Source organism: Archocentrus centrarchus, chromosome 21 (genome assembly GCF_007364275.1).
Source record: "Archocentrus centrarchus isolate MPI-CPG fArcCen1 chromosome 21, fArcCen1, whole genome shotgun sequence".
Classification (NCBI taxonomy): Eukaryota; Metazoa; Chordata; class Actinopteri; order Cichliformes; family Cichlidae; genus Archocentrus; species Archocentrus centrarchus.
Genome location: NC_044366.1, coordinates 5,179,714 through 5,200,308, shown reverse-complemented (window position 1 = coordinate 5,200,308; position 20,595 = coordinate 5,179,714). Strand labels below are relative to the sequence as shown.

General features: G+C 41.8%; 1 long non-coding RNA gene across 1 annotated transcript in view; it reads left to right on the top strand.

The window, feature by feature from the left end:
- Positions 1-16,014, top strand: part of LOC115801304 (uncharacterized) — a 30,636-nt gene extending 14,622 nt beyond the window's left edge. Inside the window, exon 3 of the long non-coding RNA XR_004021734.1 lies at positions 15,369-16,014. This is a non-coding gene — a long non-coding RNA (uncharacterized LOC115801304). The remainder of the gene's footprint in view (positions 1-15,368) is intronic.
- Positions 16,015-20,595: the final 4,581 nt, after the last annotated feature.

Sequence of the window (20,595 nt, the reverse complement as noted above, 5' to 3'; positions counted from 1 at the left end):
GCAGAGCCTTGGTCACATGTAGAGATTAATGACTTACTCATGCACTTAAAGTGACTAATTACAGTAGGCTGTCAGCTGAAGAGCCAAAACTGGATCAAGTCTGACTCCTGAACTTTTTTACTTCCCTATAGCTCAGTCAGTCACCTGTCTCTACTCTTCACCAGGCCCTCCACACCCACAGCAGAGTCCTGCACTAACAAACACACACCTGGTGAAACAGTGGTGCAAGCATGAACGTGAACACTCAGACATGTTAAGGACATGAAGAAGTGTCAACATGAAACTACAGTAAGGCAGATTAAATTGATAAGATGGCCCAACAGTAGACCGTGTTTTCCAGGACGCTTACCCAAACAGCTGCCTTAAATGGAAAACAGCAGAGATAGACAATTACATACAATCTGTTTGTGGTAAATTGGTGAAAATTGCAAACCTGTTGCCATCTGCATACACAGAAATTCACATTAACCTTGCATTTATATAGGAATATTACCGGAATAGAACCCAGTTGGTAACCACTTGAGTTGAGTCACATCACAGATGAGTTGCGCTCAACTGACTCAGATTGATTGCAATATAGTGGCAATCTGTCCGTATTTATAAATTAGATGGCAACTATTTCACTAATCTGTATGAGAGGGATCACAGTCGGTCCATGTCTGACAGGTTGCCTCACGCCAGACGAACTGTACGCTTACCTTGCGATCAAAAGTGGTCACTGAATGCAAAAAATTTTGAAGCAATCACCGGGAAGACTCGTACTTGTTTTCTTTCCTAGTCACAAGTCCTATTTTTGCTCTAGTGTGAACATTTTTAATGTTAATAAAGCAGAATGACTATAGTCTGATATTTCACTGACCGTGTAAGCAATACTTTAATGTGGTAGATTTAACTACTTTACCTCTGTATAATACATTGCATTTGAGTAGAGGTGCATAATTTATCATCCATACATTGGTAATGGTCAATATTCTCCATCTCACTATCAGATAATTGATATTTACTAATGGCATTGGTTGGTGTTTCTATTCGTTGTGTTGGTAGTATTTGTGCATCCACATATTGCAGCTTTCTTCACTCTTATGTTGTGCTGTTGTTAATCCTTTTGCTTTGCCTGTGCTTCGTAGAAGACTCATCACATAAAATACAAAAAGCTTCTTTGTAGCAAGGTGAAACACGTTGTTTTAGAGGGCTGCACACCAGTGCATCTTAGGAGCTCTGCATTGGTTGGATTCCCACAATCCCTCCCCTGTGTAGCCAAAGATCTATGCAAATGGACACCAACATGGAACCATAAATCCCACACAAATCTGAACATGGCTGTAGCTAAAATTAATACAGCAGCTTTAAAGGGCACCATTTACTCTGAAAAAAATAGTATCGTGAAAGTATAAAGCGGGATAAAAGTAAAACACAAGCACCTCAACATTGTAGCTGCAGTTAAAACTCTTGTGAGGTATGCCTCTGCCAAGCCATCTGTCTCCTTATGCTGACTTTTTTTGATCTTTTTAACTGTAAGAGAGTGCGGTTGAGTTGTATGGGAACGAGTTTTACCAGACAGGGTTGCCTGGTATTAATAAACCCGACAGCTGAGATCTGCTTACATTGTGAGTCAGATCACCTCCAGGTCTGGCCAAGGCAGTTGCATTCCTATGACAGTGTGTAGTGTGTGAGCATTTACACCTTACATTAATGCGTTTCGCCTCATCCAAGCTGGACATCCAGATTGCACATTAATGGCATGGTATTCATCTGAAATGTGTGGGTTTTCATGTAGACCTGGAGCATTTCCAAGCAGGAATCAGACTAAGAACACTTTAGATCATGTTTTAATTACTCTCACCGCCTGCGTCCTCTTACAAAATGCCAGAGCACACAGGAAGATTGCTTTTAGAGCCTTCCTTAAGGTCTTTATATGCTATATCTACATGTGAAACGATGGCCTCTGTGTGTGTGTGTGTGTGTGTGTGTGTGTGTGTGTGTGTGTGTGTGTGTGTGTGTGTGTGTGTGTGTGTGTTTGCATGAAAACATGCTCTCTCTGTTTCTGTCACCATGCAAAACATCTGTGTAGAAACTGAAAAACTTGAGGTAATAAAAGTTTTTATAAGGTTACCAAAGAGCATGTCTCAGCATCCTACACAGACCAACACTTTTACAATCTAATCAATTTCTCATTATGATGCTGGTTTTGATTTCTGTGCCAGAAGGTTAACACCCAAGTCCACACTTTCCTCCAAGAACTAAATTAATTTCTCTTTTTCTGCCAAATACCACCAAAGGAGGCTTAAGCAGGCTTATTTCAATTATCTTCCATTAATGTTAACTTTTTGCCCCAAAGGTTATTAAAAACTTAAGGACTGTCTACTTTGATTTTAGCACGTGGAGATTACTGTCTGTGGCAGTTATTCTTTGGATGGAAAACAAAATCTTGGCTGTGGTGAGGTTTTTATTCTTATGTACAAGAATGACAAAATAATTGCAGATCTGCACTGACACATTTTGAGTCATTCTGAATACAAGCTGGGAAATTAACCATTTGATCCTGACCTTTTGAGATGGGCTCTCTAAGACCAGTTCTTCCTCAATTCCAGACATGGTCTGCTGGCAGCTCCCAAGCTCTGAACTGTGTGACTCCTACTCCTACATACAGAGGATTGTCCTGCCAGGCTAAATTTCTTTCACCTGCTCTAAAGTTAGACTGCCCTGTCTTTGGCACTTCCTTGGCTCTACCTTAGCACTGGGTTGCTGGAAGGGAGTTATATGCCTGGTGATGATTTTTGGTAAAAAAATACTGAATATGTTCCCATGTGAAAAAATAACTTGACTTTAAGCTTGAGTGTACGTATCTATTCACACATCTCAGGTGAAAACGATACAGACTCAACAGCTGAAAAACATTTAGTGGCTGCTACATTTCCATGGAGCCATTCTTTTGTAGATTTAAAGAAAACACGAGTACAGAAGTTGTAAAGCTCCAAACTATGCTATAATCTGTTTAAAGAGGACAGTCTAGCAGATAAGGCTTGTGTAAATATTGTCGGAGTGTATTTAGATTGTCATGTCGAATGAAGGTACCAGCATGCTAAAAAAGCTTCAGTGTTGGTGTAAGGCAGATGCACGGCACAAATGAAAGCCCTGTGCAGAGCCTTTATGGTTCAAAGACCGTTTTGTGTCAGTGACATGATTGTTCAAAGTCTGCCTGCTTGCCAAAACATGTATTGCATTTGCTGAAAGGAACATGTGATTACCCCCCCACCACCACCACACACACAGACACTTGCATGTCCACAACCAAGTAAGTTTACTGACCCTGTAGCCAGATAGAGGATCCCCTTATTCATCTGTCTGTCATTTTTTTCATTACAACAGAAATCCCAGTTCAGACAGACACATTATAAAGGCAATGGCAATTTTATCTACTCAAAGCCAATCAGCAGCTTAAACAGGAAACTTTTTAGCCAACAACAGTTTTGCACTGATGAATGCACTCACTAGAGGTTCAAAACACATTCAACTTTGGGACTGCAGACCACTGTTATTTTCGTCATAGTTTTCGTCAACGACCCTTTTTTTCATGACGATAACTAAATAAAAACTACCTAAAATGATAAAAACGATAACAAAATTAATTAACACTTTTGTCAACGAACGAGACAAAAATGCTTGGCGGGGTCGAAATCCAATCAGACCTCATTTAATTTTGTGACAGGGCGGGAAAAGTTAGGAAAACATCCAATCAAACGCACAGTTGCACAAATTTGCTCTAAACACAGGAAGGCCAAACTAGCCTGTGATTGGTCGTTACTTCCGATAGAACTAAGTTATGTAAAGAATGTCAGCAGGGAGAAGAGAAGAGCTGATGTATGGACACATTTGTCCTTTGACGTTGTGACAAACAAAACGATGTGTAAACCATGTGGGGCGACTATCTCGGGTAAAAACACGACAATGTTAAACGACATCTGCAAACCAGTCACCCAGATCTCCATGCAAAGGTAAGCATTTTAATGTCATGCAGGGTAAAGTGTTTTTCCCAGTTTAGCGTTTGTGTTTAGAGAAAATCTCCACACCGCGGTGGATTAGCCTTTCCTAATCTTAGTCCTGAACACTGCCCTGTACCTTTCAGAGCGTCCTGCTGTAAAACCCTCGTATTATCTCAGTAAGGTGGTGTTAATGATCAGGTGTGTGGGAAGCAGGTGAAATGCGTGTAACTGTGTATAATGACTAATTCATGGGAACTGAATAAAAAGCATTTACATTGTACACCCTTTATATTTTAGTCGACTAAATCAACTGTAGATTTAGTCGACTATATTCTTACGATAATTCGTCGACTAAAACTAGACTAAAAGTATTCAGATGACTAAATTATGACTAAAACTAAATTACATTTTTGTCAAAAGACTATGACTAAAACTAAATGAAAATTTGCTGTTAAAATTAACACTGTCTCCAGCAGAACCAGGCTCAGGGAGGGGCAGACATCTGTTGTGTAACTTTGCACACGCATAGTAGAAGTATAATTAGTTGGAACCTAATTTTGGACAAAGTCGAGAAAACCTCTTGAGTATTTTTGTTTTAATTAGACCTGACTGGTGTTTGCAGACATGAGTTCGAGCGCTTCTTCTACTAATCAGGAGGTCAGTGGTTTGATTCCTGGCTCCTCCAGTGAGCATGTCACAGCGTCCTGATACTGAACCCCAAATCCGCACGATGTTAGGGGAAGAAACAGATATTTTGTGATTCTCCATTAAAATTTTAAATATCTAAGTAATGCAGATAATGCAGTAATTTTATCAGGTGACGTTGCTATAACGTCATTAAAAGGCCTTTTAATTGTACTGAAAGCCGTGTCCTCGAGTCACCTTTGCCCGTTTGAAACTTTCTTTATGGTCTAGTATTGCAACCTGGACTGTGACTCGAAAATTAATAGAAAATTGGACAAAATTACAGTTGTCTAACAAACCCAATTATTGTCTCACTGATATGTTTGATTTAGCTGGGTCCCAGACCTTTGATTCCCTCCACGAGTTGACTGATCTGTATGGCACTGTGGCTGCGGTTTCTTGATTAAACCACAGTTCAGTGAGCACAGTGTGGGAGGACCAATGATTAGGCATGGCTACTGAAGGATAAATGGAGCAACGTGTTGAACTGTACTTCACTCCACTGTGATCGGAAATACCCATCACAGCCAACTATAGCATTAGATCAAGGTGGGTACAGTCAAATCACCTTCGTAGCTTGGACAAAAAGTCAGACTGAGTCTTTTGCAACTACCTGATTCTTTGGTCCACCAAGTGTCAATAATGAACCAAAGCTCAGTGTCATGAGGCCAATTAATGCTTAACTTTTTAATGTCTATAACATTGTTTTCCCTCAAGAAATGGTTAAGTTTTTCTGCTGCTGTTTTTTTCAGAAATCTTTGACACAAAAGGTAATTTGGGTATTGGCTTGTAACTGTTTGACAGAGATGGAGCCAAATAAGGTTTTTTAAAATTGGCTAAACAACAGCTTGTTTAAAGAAGCTTGGAACTGAGCCAGTATGAAGACAAGTATTAATAATTTCCACTACACAGGGGCCAATAGAGTCAAACGCACTAATAAACAAAGAAGCAGGAAGGGCATGAAGGGGGCTTGAAGTTGGTTTCATACGACCAAGCAAAGCACTGATGTCCTGTAAGTTAACAGAAGCAAAGGAGGACCAGGTATTAGGTATGATTGCAAGCATGATATTGAGAGAATGATGAAGAAATACTTGACCTGATGGCAGTGACCTCATTTACAAAATAGTTAAAAAAACTCATTGCACTCAGACTTTGTATAGACTGGTGCATGAGGAATATCAGGAGAGACAAGTTTCTTAATTGTATCAAACAATTAATTCTTGTGTGATGTGTGTGGACGGTCTTCCCCCCCACTCCTAACAAACTCCTGATACCTAATGACACAAATCCTAAACTTATTATCCATAACACAATCCATTTTATCCACGCTGATCAGTCATGAAAACCAAAACATGTTTCTGTTTCCAGCTGTGCAAAAGAGCAACCGTTATCAGTTATCCACAATCAAATTTTGGCACGGCTTTGTTACTGGATGAGGATGAAGTAGGGGTGTGTGTGTGTGTGTGTGTGTGTGTGTGTGTGTGTGTGTGTGTGTGTGTGTGTGTGTGTGTGTGTGTGTGTGTGTGTGTTGGGGCTATGTTGGTGTTAAGCCCATGTGGCCAGTTTTCAGTAGAAACTTTATTTTTCCAAAATAAAGACATGTCAGAACAATTAAATTAGAGATCACATCAGATTATGTTTTGTAGCTACCTGCATCTGTGATACTGTGATTAAATAAGAGCTTTTTTTTCCTCTCTGAATGCTAATAAGCTCTGTGATGTGATGTCTGAATGCCTCTGTTGTTTTATTTCAAATCAAAATAGTCTTTATTTTCCTTTATTTCAGTATTTTCTTTTTTTGTCTTGGACTGGAAAATATACCATAATTTCCTGAAAGTCTCCCTTTCAGTCTCCTGTCTTGTCCAATTTGTGTTGTATAAAATCATTCTAGATTTTACATGCCGATAGGTCTTTCTGTGTTGCAGCTTAGACATTTTAGGAGTCGGTCACGGTCAGAAATATTAAGTGTGTATTTCTGTGTCCTTGAGGATAGAAAAATATTTTTTAGATTAAATGGTATTTCCCTTTAGAACAGGCAGTGCTCCGTTCTCTTTGCGTCCTGTTACACTTGTTTGCACTGGCGTCATTCTTGTGCTGTCTGACCACCGCGTGACCACACTGGAATAAAATCTCTCCTGAGCCGACCTGCCTTATGCACAAATGTAATTACTGTTATTTGCATATCACTCCGATCTCATCTCATGACATCACTCAGATTTCAAAGGTGGATTTTGAAATGCAAGGAAGGAACAGCGCTCATTAATGATAACAGCAAGCTGTGGTGTAATGGCTCAATGACTAATATGAAAATGTATTTCCAGGGTTGTCAAAATAAAACTGAAACGGGGGGGGGGGGGTGATCCCCCTCCCACTTTAGCTCATAGATTATTTTACTGCAAATTTCTCCCTCATGAAAAATAAAATAACAGCTAAATGATTGCTTGATAATCACATAAGCGTTCTTACAATTGCACGAGTCCTGGTACAGTAGTGATTAGGAATGTTCTGACTCTCCGACGCTGCCGACTTTCTCCCGCATGCTGACCGTTCCCTCTGCTGACCTCACTAGAAAAAAACAAACTCAACAGCACTTTCTGGTGATTTGAGAAAAGCATTTAAATATTATTGTACTAAAAACATCCATTTCTATTTGCAATTTATTTACTAAGATATTTGGTGATCCTGTATCAATATTACATTGCCACTCAAAATATCACAATACTGTGCCACCATGGTTACAGCTTCCTGTATCGGCATCCAACATAGTACAACTTAAATAGATGAGTTGTATATAACTTAAACACCATACAGTTGTGACAAAAGGGGAAATTAGTCGTAGAGGTCAGATCAGTTTTTTTTGTATCAGGTTATAAACATGTTTATGTCTGCTGTAAATGTAGACATTTTAACGTCTGAGTATTTGGAGATCGACTCACTTTTGAACCCACTAGAGGAACTGCAGTTTATTTTTTAGCACTCAAACTCCATTTTTGCCACATTTTAATTAAACGTGCATTGTGGAGCATGTTAAAGGGTTCTGCCTGCTCGTGGAACTGTAGGGCTGTGCTTGCTCCTCGTCCTGTTGGCAGATGGCTTTACCCTCTGACAGCTTCTAAAGGGTGTAGTGTGGAAAAGTCAGGCATTTTGAAACCCCTTGCCATTAATCTAACTCACTAAAGAATGAACTTAGGTCATATGTGAGCAGGCCACCATTACAGTCCAACACAGTCGGTTTGACGTGGCATAAGAAGCTGGCATCAACACTCCTCTGCAGGGGGAGTCAGAAGCAACGCTGCTGGACACATGCAGAGATGAAAGAGCCTGCTCGATGGGAGCCAGTGGAAAAAGTACTCGAGTGTGAGTATCTTTTCCATCATCAGTCTTGCAGTGTTTTGAAGGCCAGAAAAAAACAAACCCGCTAACAGATAGGAATCTTCTCTACAGAGTAGCATTATTTTTTTTTCACTTTTTCACTTCTGTTCAGTTAATTTCACTTTACTGTCTGATGGCTGTGCCTCTACTAAACTGTCGTGCTGAAGTTCTGGTTCGAAGCATCATCCCAAACCTCTGGCTCTGTGTAGGAATTAATGCGTTACGATTTCTGTAGTTGATTTAGTCTTTGCCTCGCAGCCCTTTCATATGCTCAGAGGGCCGTTGGACCTCGCCCAGCACAGGAAGCTGAACTTCTTGTGTACAGCTTTCATGTAATTCCAAACAGGGAAAGAGAAGGACACACACACACACACACACACACACACACACACACACACAAAAGGATAGACAGGAAAAGAAGGATATACAGCTAGCTGTAGCGCAAAGCAGATTCCAAGGCTAGATTTCATTATCTGTGTTTGGTGGCTTGAATTTCTGCAGCTGTGAACACTGTGGCTTTTTATCTGTTTCTGAGGGCTGTGACTTAAACCCTACCCTCAGTGCTGTATGTTTTGACCACACGTCTAGACTCTAATTGTATTTGTCGATGCCATGTGTGTTCATAAGGTAGCTTAAACCAATTTTATTTTAGTTCTGTTGAAAAAACAAAATATGTGTCTGTCAAACGAGGCCCAGTTTGAACCTGAAAATCCAAAGTTCTTGCAGTAAGGAAATGAAGTTATTTTTTACTCCCTACACTAACGTGGCACTATGACACAAAAACAAGATGCTCTGAATTTGTCTTTCCTTCTGTTTTGTCTCCTTGCTCCTCTTTGTTCCCTCTTGTGCTTTCCACACCATGCCTTTTGCCTTAACGACAATCCCAGATGTGGCTTAATAAATACACTATGGCCTGACAATTGAACCCCAGATTAACTCTGGGAAGTTCACTGAAGATGCATGTTTCACGGCACCAACAGATGAGCCTCTTCATTCGGAGATGGAAGATGTTTTTACTCTTGAAGAACAGAGCGTGCGGGAGGCTTCAGGGGCTGGGAGAGAACCTTCCTCCCTGCATGCCCGCAGAGTATGTTTCACATTAGGGACACATCATATTTCATGTCGTTTTATCAAGAAGATGGTCAGGAGTACAGGCTGTATGGAGCGAGTGAGACCGCAAGCTAAAAATACATTTATGTGCCACGGTTGAGGCTGCAGCAGCACGCCCATTGCATGCACTGAAATGATTTTGTGTGGATCAACGTCAGCTGCTCCAGCAGACTTAAAAACACACACTGTGTGTTTATATGATCACATGTTATATAAGCCGGATGTATCCAGATTGGACACGAGTGACAGACCTGGAATAAGGAAGCAAAGGAGACAGTGACTGGAGCAAACGGAAAGAAAGATGGATACTGGATGCTGATGACCTGTGTGTCAATAACTGACTTAAAATAAGTTTCCACCTTCTGTATTGGCAGCCTGAAAATGTGCCTGGTTCTGAGCCAGGTGTTCAACTCATGACATGCGGTTGCTTTTTCAGGAACCTTTGGGAACGTATTGGAACACACTGGATACACTTTATCGTCTCAACCCTTAAGCTTGGTTAATGGGAGTGTAACTCAAACTGTGATGTTTTCCTAAGATAATCAAGTTTTGGCACCTCAACCTAAACAAACAGTCTGTGACAACAAAACTGCACACACAGTGAAAACACATCAAAACTCCCACTGAGGATGCAAAGGGTGACCTCCTGGTCTCCTCCTCTCGTATGATTCACACCATAACCTCTTGCCTCCCTATATGGACTTTATTGATCTTTTAAATATTTTTGCAATGTCCAATATTTTTTGGCATCCAATATTGCCACAGTTGGTGCATCAAGGTGGACATCACCTGAGGACACCTAATTTGTGGGATCCTCAAAACTTCCTCTGCTACCTGTTGTCCTCTTTTATTCAGAGTGTACATCAAGACTCACATCACACATTGTGTGTCATCTTTTCCTCAGATTGATGTTAAACGATCTCAAATGAGACATTACACTTCTTCTAGAATTCCTGCATTAAAAGTCTTGAAGCTTTCCTTTAATTGTAGGATCATCATGTTAATTATAGGCTACGTGGAATTCTGCCTGCATTCAAAGCCTTTTTAGTCCTTTCATATTGATAACTCTTTGTTTCTGCTACCCTGTACTTCCCATAGATTTAAGATTCTATTTCTAAGGGGGGCTGGGAATGGGGGGGGGGGGTATTTATGGAACCAGCTGGAGTAAAACAAGAGCAACCTGCTACTAAGGGTGGGCAGATCGATCCAAATATCGATAGCATCCAGCGATCTAGCCAGAAAACATCACAGCCCAGTATCGGATGACTGGGGAGGGTGGGGGGGCACTTGGGTGTATCGGACGACTGCTTGCTTATGCTAATTGCTGCGATAGCAAACCAGTGAAATTCTCAGTCCAGAGAATGCCAACCTCTGGCTAGAACACCAATACCAACGCTGGCACTGGTATTGGATTGATACTAGCATGATTGGATCGATGCTTTAGTTTGTCTCCTGTATGTTCAGTACGTTGCTCCCGTTCATCAGAAAGGAGAAATGTCTGAGACATAATGTGTTTAGTTGTCCTGCAGTCTGGTGACTCAGCGGCACCGAGCAGCAGCATGTAGGCTGCAATAAATAAGAAAGCGGGGCATCGTGTAGAGGTGCTTTACAGGAAGGAAATTCTCTACTGTGGCAATGCCACAACTTATATAAAGACACGACAGACCACAGAAAAGAGAAGTTTGTCCCAGAATGAGCAGCCAAAGAAACAAAGAGGCGGAAAGAAATCCCTCAGATAGATCCAGACCCCCAGCACAGAGGTCAGAGGTCACTGTCGCAGTCCTTTCAGAGAGGCAAAGAATATCCAGGTAGAGCCTAGTGATGAAAGTAATGTTTCAGAAGTTGCAAATTAATGATCAGTCATCTCATAAATCCTGCCACACTGCTGTCTCCTAGATAAGCCGTGTGTTTACTTGGTATCAGATTGATACCAAAATTTGCAGTATCGCACACCACTACTGTCCCAGTGAGTCAGCTGGTAGTGAAAACATGGGATGGGAAGGGGCAGGGCTAGCTGGTTTGCATTAACTGAACTTTCAAAATAAGAACAATGGGATTGTTCATGAGTAAACTGATCGTGGATGTCGTCATTCTCTTAGACAGATACAAAAAAATTATAGGCTGTGAGGAAACCCTGTGCTGGCCACAGCCAGGCAAGTATTTGATGTGTCAGTATTTGAACATGAAGACTAAACTGGGGACTGTGGTTGTATTTGGGTAAAAACTTTACTGCATTTTAAAATATTCCTGTGCCATTTATGTCACATTACAGCTGGCACACAGAAAATGATCAAAAACTACAAAGATCTCAAAATGACAATTTTAGACACAGGCATGCTTTAAACTGGCAAGCTCGATCGATTAAATAATTATAAAAATTAGAACTGATTAAGGAACATTTTGTGATGGCCATGTAGCAGAAATGGTGGGAGTGTGATGGCTTTTTCCAAATTTCTTTAAGTGGTTGTTGAGCAAATGAGTCCAGACAGCTACTAGGTCTTAGATCTCTTTGTGATTCTGGCCATTTGATAGGTCCAACATGGACTGGTGTTTTCTGGTTTGGTCTCCAGCTTGTGAGGAAAAAATGTCTCCTCAGACTGATGTTCAGCTGCACCAGCCGCTCATTTGCTTTGGAAACCATTTGACAGCTGCCTACGCTGGTATTTGGTGGAGCTGATGAGAGTGGCGAGAATGAACAATACAGTCTATGTGCAGGCCATGTAGCCAAAACAATGAGCTAAAAGCTGTGTACAGATCCAGGGTGACATGTACAGGAAATGCTTTGTCAGTTTAATTTGAAACAGTGTTGCATTTTGTACAACTGTTGTCAGGTTGCAAAGAAACTTTAAGTCAAAGATGGACTGCAGAACTCTCGCTTCCCTCTCACTCTCTTGGCTGTGAAGTACCAGAGCACATCCATTTTTCTGTCTCCCTCCTGGCTGCCATCTCTTTAACACCTCTTTAACACCACCTGTGACTCTCACTGGGAGCTCAAGCCCAGTTTTTGGGCCACTCACTCTCTGGCCTCTTTTCTGATTGGCTGTTAGTTTGGGTCAAAACTTCAGATGGAGGACGAAGCTCTGTCAGGTTCAGAACTGAACATGAAGGTAATGTAACAGTCTTGAAGAGGACGAGATTCATCCTGCACTGATTTGTGTGTTGTCTTAAAAGTGTTACTTGCACATCTTTTGATCTTAACACTGAGTGTGGTCAACTCGACTTCATGGACTTTGCAGTGGATTTTTTTGTAACTGGCAACTTTTTATGTGGAAAAATAATCTGACCATCTTTGGAAACATCTCACATGAATTTAAGAAATGCAGCCAGGATGCTCTCTTAAAATCACTGGTTGATATTAAGCAGATATAAAAATGCAGTTAAGTCACAGGCAACCTGTATGTGACTGAGTAAAAAGGCAGTGGAATATCTTAGAGTACAGTTATTGGTTGTTGTGTATCCAAGTGTTGGGATGAACGTGTTGATTCTTTTTAAAATTAAGTGAGATGGCAAAAAGATTTTTCCATGACATGTTCACATGTTTATATTATTATTATTTTTTTTTTTATTAATATGAAACACATGTGATGAGAATCTACATCCTCTATGTAGTTTATAGCGTTCCATACTCCATACCTTTTCACTGTTGTGTATAGCATTTGGATACTCACGACACATTTCACTTAATATATATTGGAGGGGACACATACCACCACCAGCCCCCAATGTGCACAAAATGGGACCCCCAATAGTTTTATCGATAACAGCGGAAACCTCCAAGGCTGAAAATTTAAGTCAACCCAAAAGTGCCAAAAACTGCAGTTTCTCTAATGGCCTCTTGACAGTGGCTCTGAATATGGGCCAGTCTCCACAGACTGCCGGGTTAAAATGCCCAACTTTACAGAATCAAGAAGAACTTTAACAGCCTCGTACAAAAATTGGTTTGGGCCTCTATGGATAGTTTCCTCCTCCTTAATAACTATCTTTTACCAATCTTTCATCTGGATAAAAGATGTGTGTGGTGGGGTCGGGGTCTTTTTAGAGAATTTTTTTATCTAAGAGATAGTTTGGCATTCTGTGAGGTTTGTGCTTCAGTTTAGGTAAGTGAAGTTCTAGTATCGTCTTAGTATCTGTTGCTTAGCACTAGTTAGCAGGTATTTGTGTCTGTGTGTTACAGCCATAGTTTATGAATACAGCTGCTAACCAAGGATGCTATCATTACCTAATAATTCAGCACATCACCCTCTCATCCAACCGTAGTCTTTAAAAAAAAATACTAACAAGCTGGTGGCCAAAATAATGTTTACCAAGGTAACCAAAAAAATATTAATAAAATATGGGCAGCCAAAACATTAATGTCAAATGCAAAGTCAGCGCAAAGTCAGAAACCAGTGGGTGGCATCACACTGGCTGTGTCCATGTTTTATACAATAAATCATGTCTATGGTTGTATACAATAAATCACCACATTGTTCAGTATCATCCAGAATCAACATTTTAAATTTCGTTGTATTGATCAGTGCCCTTTCACATGGTTCATACAGTGATGAATCCACATGCTTTCGTGTGCTTTCACTGACACCGTGGGTTATTTGCTGTGTTCCTTGAGTCGTTCCTTTTTAGTTTTTGTGGCATGTCCACATGCTGCTGCCGTTCTCATGCGTAGTGTGCTTTATCTTTGACCACGTTTAAGTGGGTGCTACTTGTTAGTGGCGGCTCCAGAAATATTTTTCTGCAGGTGCATTTTACTGAGGGCGCTAGGGGGAGCTATAGCACCCACTAGCGCCCTCAGTAACCCCCTTTTTTTCTGTTTGGATGTTGCTGGTGAGACAAACATGAGTGTAAGCCATGAGAAAGTACAACTCGTCCTCTGCACAGCGACTTCATTCCTTTAAGGACGGATTTACTTGTTTATAAATCTGTCCGGGTTGGTAGTCGTGTGTTGAGTTGCAATAGTTTGTGCTTTACATAAATAAGAATCTTTGCATGAAAAGTTGGGGAAACTTTCAAGGTGGGGTTCAAATGTAGCATGGCCTCATACTGTACCTGGTCTTGGCGTACGAGCATGAACACAGTTAGATGAATGCGATCGTGTCCCTGCAGGGTCAAGTGTGCATGCTTGAGTCTGTTCAAACACAAACTCTAACACCCTCTTAAGTAGATGTCAGTGTTTAGATGTGGGCGTGTGTTTGTGTAGAGCTCATACACCACACTAGCTAAAGAAGAGAGAGAGGGGGGGGGATGTTCCCATGGAAGTGCTGTGAGCTCCATGATGCCCTCAATTTGTTTGGTTGCTCCTGTCAAGCTAATGAGGTGAGTGAGTGAGGGCGGCCTGGTGGAGGCAGAGGTCAGCCAAGAGCCAGCGCTGCCTGCCAGGCTGCTGTGCTGTGAGACTGTAGCCCAGGGCCCGACTGAGACTCTGGTCACGGCACAGCTTCCTGGCAAGGCTTGGCGCACAGTGTGCCCATTTGCCACACATCAACACACACTGCGTGGCAAAGGCAGATTTACACCGTTGCATGAGTGGAGCACTTGTGCAAAGTATGCATACTGGCACATCCTGTAAAACTTGAAAGCTTAAACACACACAAACAGGCAAGACACACACACACACAGTTCAAATTTTGGAGAGATTTTCTTCTAGCCCCCGCAAGACCGCCATCAGGGTGGACTGCCCCCACCAGCTGCCAGTATAGCACTCAGAGTGGATGCTTCAGTGCATGCATCAATATGAGCAATTCTTTTAATTATGGGTGTTGTGCGGCTGATGCCGCTGTATTTCCTGGACTTGGTTCCAGTTATTGGGTCATTTGCACAGACTGAAATCCAATCTGTTTACGGTTTTAAATGCCTGCAGAAGTTAAAATCTATTTTTCCTATCTTTTTCTTGTTGGTCTTTATGTGGTACAAGCATGTGTCTCAGTAGGCATACTTAGTTTTACAAATTGGAGCTGTCCACTATTGGAGCCACATGTTGTGTTCAGATGCCATGGAGTATAAATGTCAGATTTAACTCCGCAGAGGGGATAGCATATCTTGTCCATTACATGAAACTTTATCCTGTGTATACACTAGTTTATTTGAGCTAGAAAATTTACTTTTTAAATGTTTATGTAATAATCTGTAATTGCCTGATTAGTGATTAAATGCATTAAAGTGTATTTAATAAGGATTTCCCACTGAACAGGGGGATTCAGTTGCAGTTGTTTGTTTTAATTTGCAGCAGCCTCATCATCCTGCAGTGTTTTGGAGCACACAGTGCCTCATGTTCCACGTGCTCCGACTCTCGGCGCCTCCGCAGCCTTCAGAATTGCAGCTCTGAGCTGAAAACGAGTCGCCACACCTGCTGGATGGTGCAGCTGCGGCCGTGACACCGAGTCCGCAGAAATGGAGAAAGAAGCAAAGGTCATGTGTCCTCCTCCTCCTCCCATCTCTGCAGCAGCATTGGCCAACCCCATGACCCGCAGACCCTTCAGGGTAGGGTAGCAGCACCAGCGTCGCATGTGTGCGTATATCAGCACACTCACTCACAGCTGAGGGTGATTCAACACGGGTCAAGGTCAGGCAACAGATGGGGCTCGCTGTCGTAACCTCATGTGAACAACAGCAGCTTGATTAGGCTGTTTACTCGCTTCATCCTGTGAAACTCAGACTGGACTTCAACCACTCACAGCCACCTGCCTCAGTAGAATTGTAGCCAGTGTTTTTATTCCAGTGATTTCTCACGCAGGTAAAGATGCACCATGGTCTCATGCAGGTAAAGCGTTACTTGCTTAAACTGGACTTTTAAAGGAGGTTGAGGTCTTATTACACATTTTATACTGCATTAAATGACTCCTGCCCCATTAAAACGTCATTTGCAAAAACAATTTTAAAGTTATGTTCAGCTTATTTGTATCTATCTACTGTATTTATTCCCTTTTTCTACATTTCTTAGTATGTGACCGCCACCAACTGTTAATCAGCACAATAATATGGAATAAATATCAGGACTGTGTTTCACATCATCCTGTACATTTACAAGTCACAGTGGAGACCCACTCCACTCCACTCCACTCCACTGGTGGACCAAGAATCAATCTGCCTTTTAAGAGACAACACACAGGTTTTTCTTTCTCTCTTTTAGTTTAAAGTGAATTTGTTATTTTCCTTTCCAGCTACACAGTTATATTCATGGACTCTGCAAGACTAGCTTGGCAAAATGATCCTTATTTACCTTATACTGGGCCTTGGTGCAGCCCCTCAGTTCAAACGGTGTCTGAACGAACCCGCTCCCATTAAGGATACCCTCCCTTTAGACCAGCTTTCTTTTGGTTGGCTGCCCCTAACTGACAGACTGGTTGAACAGCAGATGGATGGGGCTACTGTGCTCACAGCATTTTTGCAAAAATGGCCGGCTGATGACCGGGCCATTTTTGTTGAATCCAGCAAAGAACTGCAAAACATCCTTAAAATTTACAATGAAACCAATAGCTGTTTGGATTACAAATGTCAAATTCTAAAACCAAGACAACAGCTTTTAATGTTCACTAGGAAGTAAAGAAACATTGGGTGAGTATGCCTTGCTGACAAGAAGATGGGGAATGTTTGCAGTTTTAAATTCTCTCTGCAGTCCGTCGGTACTAGACTTGGTGCTGCACTTACAGACCATTGTATTTATTTACAAATGAGACGTGTACATCCCTGCTTACTGTACAGTGTGCAGACCTGGAAGCTGTCTCCAAATGAAACAGAGGACTGAGATGATATGGCGTGGATTGCAAAATGGTGATCAGAAGTTATGCATGTAAGAATGATCCTGAAATGAGGGCACAAGTCAAAGCTGAAGGAGCTAGAGTGGACCTTTAAAATAAGTAATGCTTGACCCCATGAGGTAACAAAGTCCCCTCCAAGGAAGTCAGTTACAAACAACAACTTGACATATGTGTAGAGTGGTGGCACAGTGGTTAGCGCTGTTGCCTCACAGCAAAAAGTTCCTGGATTTGAATCCAGTATGGGGCCTTTCTCTGTGAGGTTTCCATGTCCTCCCCGTGTCTGTGTGGGTTCCCTCCAGCTTCCTTCCAAAATCCAAACATATGCATGGGGTTAGGGTAATTGGTGATTCTAAATTGTCCATAGATGTGAATGTGAGCGTAAATGGTTGTCTGTCTCTCTGTGTTAGCCATCCGACAGACTGGCGACCTGTCCAGGGTGTACCCCGCCTCTCACCCTATGATGGATGGGATAGGCTCCATCCCTTCTCTGTGACATCATAGGCCCCAATCACACTGGCCTAGAGTCTGGTCAGCGACCAGCAATCACCAGTTGCAAGGGGGAAAATTGTATTCCCTGGTGGTTGCAAGTGGTTACTGGAGGATGCTGGCATTTACTGTGAAATCAGTTGCTAAATCCCTGTTCACACAGGCCTAGTGACCAATCAGCTCCCCCACTGGTAACCGCCAGTCACTAGAGAAAGGTGTGTATCCCATGACCAGTTGGTAAGTAGTTGCAGGAGGTTGCTGGCAGTTGCTAGTGTGACACTAGTTGCAAAGAAGTATACGGCCCTGCATCGTTGTGCCTTTTGAAGTGTGCTTACTGCAGCGGTGAAGCCTGATTATTGCTTTAAAGACTAACATTCTCTTTCTGCTTTGCATTGTACTTTTTGTAAGTTTCACTACATTTCAGAGAGGCAATGGCAAGTGTCTGCAGATAAGTTGGTGTCGTCCATGTAAATTATGGGTGATCATGGCAATTTGCTAGCAGCCACACAATCATAAGGAGGTTTTTGGTGCAGCAACCACTTGCCAGCCAGTTGGGGAATGCATTTATTCCTTTGTGACCTGAGGTTGCCAGGGGATTATAGACTGATCGCTAGGCCTGCGTGACTGATGCCACATGGGTCCAAATTTAAAACCAAAAAATGGGTTCAAAGAGCTTTTGGCTCTGAAGGATTCATGTGACCTCTAAGGTACCACTAACTGCTTTGTGTATTTCTGAGGCTGATAATACTAATGAATTCTGCACCAGAGCAAACTCATCATTGTCTGACTGCACTTGAAGAAATGTGACTGAAATTTTGTGGACTCGTTTTCCTTCCTTACTCTGTTGTTTCAGTTTATTAAACTGGGTCCCTTGCCTTCTTAAAATGGATTGCTGCAGTAATGACTGCAGCTGAAGTCACCAGGGCTGTTTGCTCTGCAGCAGCACAACCTCAGTGTAACACAACAGAAGGTCTTAAAAGTCCACTGGCTGCAGTTTTTTTTTTTTGGTTATAACATTTACATTTCAGACTTTTCTTGAGTGGAATTTTCTGTTTAAGTTCATCAAAAAAAAATTCTGTTAACTTTGACATTTTCTCAGAAGCTGCAGAACACAGAACTTTGTCTCTCTAACTCAACCAAATCTCAAAAAAAGTGCTCCAGATTATTGGACAGAGCTTTAAGTATGAATGAAATCCAGCTAAAAAAGTGGTATATACTTTAAAACATCATCTGATATTTTTTTACATGTTTGCACTGGTTTATGTGCTGTGTTTAGCTTCTTTGTGTAAATGATTCTGATAGACTTGAGCTGGCTGAGCTGATTTATCGGACTCCTATCTAATGATTGTCCTTCTTACCGAGCTACTAAAACAAGGACATGGCAGACAGCTGCATTGGCACAGTACTGGCTGGAGCATTAGCATTAGCTTTACGGGGTCACATATTGCATTGTGTTTCAGAGAAAAATCAATATCCCCTTAGGTGTTTTTATACAGTGTATTGATACAAAGTGGAACAATCACACTTGTTGCAGTCTGCATCCGCGGCGTGCAGTTAATACTCCTGATAAAGGAGCACATCAGCTGCAGCACAGGCTAATAAATCGAAAAGGAAATAACTGCTGCTGTATTTTTATTTTTTTCCCCCAGACATTTGATCACATTTACTGTCCATGTGCACGTCGCTGGTCTTTCCTGTGGATCGACCTGTTAAATGTTTAACTTTATCTTCTGAGACGGAGCTCCATCTGTCTTGATAAAAATGTAGAACTGTATGTTTCTAATCTGCTCCAAAAAGAAAAGGCTACAGCAGAGGACACAGTTCAGGCGTTCTTCATTCACATTGTTTATTTTGTGTGTTTGTTTTTGGGGCTAACTTGGTGAAAAGACATCAGACTGCTCTTGGCTATAGTGACAACTTTAAACTTATTGTTTTGTTGTAATACTTGGATGGGAGGGTATGTAGCTGCTTAGAAAATGAGAGAGCAGACAAAGACGTAGAGCTTGTTAACATAATGAAACCCTAACAGGGTCAGTTGTTGTTGTTACATTGTGGTGGGAGCCAGAAACTGAGCCAGCAAGTGGTCTGGGGTCATGTCAGGGTCTCCTCTCTCACAGTGTAAGTGCAAACGTGACAATGACGCCAGCTTGAGCGGCGGCCTTCTGCCTCAAATTACTTATGATGGGAATTGTTGCAAATCAGCTAAAGGACTGCCCAATACAATACGCAATGGAGTGATTTATGTAATGCTAAATATTTTACAGGATATTTATCGTCAGTATCATTTGTTACTTTTTCATTTTAAGCAGCGTGTCTTTTGGAGTCTGAAGTATCTGTTACTGTACACTTCTGGATCCAGAGGGGTTTACACTGCCTCTTGAGTGTTGATGTAAATTAAACAATTTATTGCTTGTTGGCCTCTGTTTAGTTTAAAGTTTTGAGACTGACTGTGTTTTTGCTGACCTTTCACTCCAGTGTGATCCAGACTAATATAACCAAACTGTACTCGCATCTCACGTCACAGGCGCCCGCGTGCACGCAGTGTTGTTAGAACTATGTGGACTTTACTCTCTGCTGGTGACAGACATAGACAGACACATGCGCTGGCATGCAACAAACATGGGAAGTGGACAGCGAAAGAGGGAAGAAGGAAGAACTGAATAGCAGTAACTGTTTACGGTTGCCCAACCCTTCCCCACACAGACGCGCACATCCCGACGGTCCCACTAGGCAAACGCATCTGCCAGCGAAGATCCGGCCTGAGTGAGAGAGCACTTTCCCAGAGATATCAGTGACGTACATGTGTGAGCAAACGCACTCATAGTCTCACAGACACACACACACACACACACAAACTAATGGCATGTCAGTCACTGTCAGGTTTCATTGTTTTCACTCCTTGCTGGATTGCCTGTTTATATTAGCAGCCAATCCTCCGGGAGCGGACGGTGAATCATAGAATCCAACTGTAGTCTTCCTCTATAGCATGAAGGTCACAACATAAATAACTCCATATAACATGATTATTTGCATGTTTGTCTTAAGTATACATTATTAAGAGCTATGAACATTTGTTGTAGTCAGTCTGTTTTGTGTCTGTGAATTAGAAACTTAAGGCCTCAGACTTACAGAGGCCAGCGACCCCGTGAAAACCACCATCACTAGTGAAAAGTGTAAATTCCCCAACCAGCTGGCTGATGTTTGCTGAAG